This window comes from Plasmodium cynomolgi, chromosome 11 (genome assembly GCF_000321355.1).
Source record: "Plasmodium cynomolgi strain B DNA, chromosome 11, whole genome shotgun sequence".
NCBI lineage: Eukaryota > Apicomplexa > Aconoidasida > Haemosporida > Plasmodiidae > Plasmodium > Plasmodium cynomolgi.
Window position 1 is genome coordinate 425,405 of NC_020404.1, and position 3,410 is coordinate 428,814.

The following is a 3,410-nucleotide window of genomic DNA, read 5'->3' on the forward strand; positions in this document are numbered from 1 at the left end:
ATTTATCTTTATTTTTTTTTTTTTTTTAGAGAGGGGGAGAGGAAATTTATTATGTTAAAAACAAATTGTTTGCACAAACAAATTTTTTTAACTTTATTCACCTTGAATTTCTACATAAAATGGATAGATGTGCTATTTTATATATCCACTCCTCGGCCACCGTGAAAAAAAGGAGGGGGCCTTCACCAAGGTGCGCACAAACCTACGTAAAAGGATCTCTCTCTACGTGCGTAATCAAGTCACTATTTTTTTTTTTTTTTTTTTTTTTTTTTCGCTTAAATAGCTAATTGGGGGGTATCAAACGCCTGTGACGACATACACGCACGCGCTTCTCTATCCGTGTGAGTTCTTGTTCCAGCAGCATACATATGGCAGGGGGGCATACGCATATGTACTGATATGTATTTATATGTACATACGCACGCATATATTTACCTGCGCTGAAGTGATTTTTTTCAAATTGTCAAGCGTCGCCAGGGAGTTCCCTTTTTCCCGCGCTAGCCGTACACCAATTTTATCTTTGTGTTTTTCGCGTCACACGGCAAATTGTGCTCGGTCAGTTCGCTCAGTTTGGTGAAACTGGTCAACTATTTTGTTTGGTCATTCGTGGGATTGGTCACTTGGTCAGGTTGGTCACTTGGTCAGATTGGTCACTTCGTCGTATTGGTTACTTCGTCGTATTGGTTACTTCGTCGTATTGGTTACTTCGTCAGATTGGTCATTCGTCAGGTTGGTCAATTCGTTCTTTTTTCACAAGGCACACTTTTTTCACTTCCTTTGGTTGCAGTTCGCGTAATTTTTTTCCATTTCGTGCGGCCCACAATTTCCCTTTCGTTTGGCACACTTTTGTCATTTTTTTTTTTTTATTGCATGTACATGTCACATGTTCACAATTGCGGGATCAATATATTTTTCAATTTCTGCATTCCCGTTGCTTCAGCTTCGTGGAGTAACCATCTCCTTGCGTACTTTCGATGAACGAAGTGGAAACAAAAGTGTGCGCTTTCGAGGACGGTGCCATGAGTTCTCGACGGCGCGTAGCGATGTGCCTGCATTTGAAAGTGAACAAATGAACAGGTGAACAAAAGAGCAGGTGAACGAACCAACAGGTGAACCAACGAACAGGTGAACCAACGAACGCGCGCAAACGCTTAAAAAAACATGTGGTTTCAAAAAACAAGCGCACAGGCCATACACATTTGGACGTACGTGGGGTAACCGTTTTCTCGCGCATGCATGGTGAAGAGGCAACAAGTCGCGGAATGCGTAGACATGCGATCGAACGCTCGCGGAGGTGGAAGCAAATCGGGACGCGCAAACCTTTGTTCGTGTGACCAGTATATCGTACGACACAGAAGCCACTGTATGATCTCTTCAACGATGTCAACCATATGCAGGCACGTAAATGTGTAAGCCCCTCTTCATCCGCACTATGTGCATATTGACACATTTAAAAAAAAAAAAAAAAATTTTCTTTTTATGCCCCTCTTTTTTATCACCTCTGTGCAAGTACCTGTTACTTTTAAAAAATGCTGCCTCCATATATACCATACCGTAAATTTAACGAACTTGCTCGAAAGGGCAATTCTAATTGAACGGTTGAAGAGTAGCATGCCTGGTCAACGCGGCCAGCAATTACACCAGCTGCGTGACACTTCTAACCAGTGGTAAGCATCTTACTTCGCGCCAAATGGTAAATGTGAATAAACGGAGGGACGGCCAACTGATACTCACAAAAATAATTTTACACCTCAGTTCAACCAAAAGAAGTCCGTAAAAACACTTACAGTACTTCAAAGGCCTACAATTTCGCGCCTTTTCCACCGCACATTATCCATTAAAAGTAAATTCCCGTAAGTAAAAAATATTTCCCTGGCTGCTTAAAGAATACACTTTTTTTACGCTTTCATGCCACGTATTTTAAACATGAACAAAATTTATCCATTTGGTAACCACTTCTCATTTTGCGTGACCATGCAACACTTTGCAATTATTTATCAGCCTTAACGTAAAGGCAAAAATTCAAAGCGCTCATATAATGTGCCACATAAATAGTTTAAAAAAAAAAACAAACTCATATGTTACAGGTAGGGAATTTTTTTTTTTTTGAATGTCACTCCACCCTGGTACTCTTCATTTGAGTAAGTTCCTCCGCCTTTTAACCACAAAATGATGACCATTTTTTTTTTTTTTTTTTTTCCTATATGTCTTCTTCAATTTCGCAAAATGGTTCCAAGTTCACACTTCATAACATGCCTTTTAGAAAATATACGATTTTATGTGGGTATCCGCCCCCCTCTCCTTTTATGTTTCAAAAATATCAACCTGGCGCAAAAAAAAAAAAAACAGTAATAACGAATAAACATAACCATTTGTTCATTTTTTTTTTTCGTCGTCAGCTTTTGCAAAGACATACGTGCGGGGTTATTGCGTACGCAAGCGTATAGAAGAGAGCCCACAGCGATGTAAGCAAGTGACCACATGTGTATTATGACCTCCACATGGAGATAAAACGCGGAGTAGCCAACATGATGCTGCATACTAATATGACAGAAGCGTTTATAACTCCTTGCATATGGCATATCACGTTTGAGTGCGAAGTTGTGATAATGCCACGTTTTAACTGAACATATCAGGCGCACTTGCTGTGGCAATGCGTAACCATCTCACCAGTACATAATTGTACATTTCTTTTAAAAAGGAAAAAGAAAATATTTCCCCAGAGTTATGCAGAAATCACAGAAATAATGCGCGATTTGGTCAAATACGAAAAAAAAACAGTGCAATCCACTTTGTACCTTTCCTTTCGCATGTGCGCGTAAAGGCACATATGGAAACAGCAACACCGTCATGCCAAAGTGGCACAAAAAAAAAAAACGATATGCGTGGCCATACAATCGTGCAGCAGTAACCTTTTTGCAATGCGCAAGAATGGATATGCACATACGGTGAATGGTTCTTTTCCCCCGTTTGAAAATAAAAAAAAATCAATAATTAGACAAAGTGTACATATTATGCGAAAATGATAATAAAAATTCTCAAAGCAAATTCGCCATTTTTTGTGAAACCCAAGTTTTATTTGACCTCACACTTTTGCTCCACTTTGTGTTCTTAATTTTTGTGCCATTTTTTCGCAAAAATGAAATTCCTGTCACTATGTGAAGTGCCCGCGACGTATGTAAGTACAGCTTATCCCCCCCACCCACGTCGCAGGGGTGTACGCATTGGCACATTAAACGTGTTTGTTTATCCCTGAAAGCATTTCATTTGTTGCCTTTTTTTGCTTTCATATTGGAAGCAGCTGTTTCGTCACAGTGTAATAAACTGAAGCAGCCACATGTAAGTGTACCATATGCATGGTATAAAATACTTTGTAAGGTTGAAATAAAAAAAAAAAAAAGGGAAAAAGG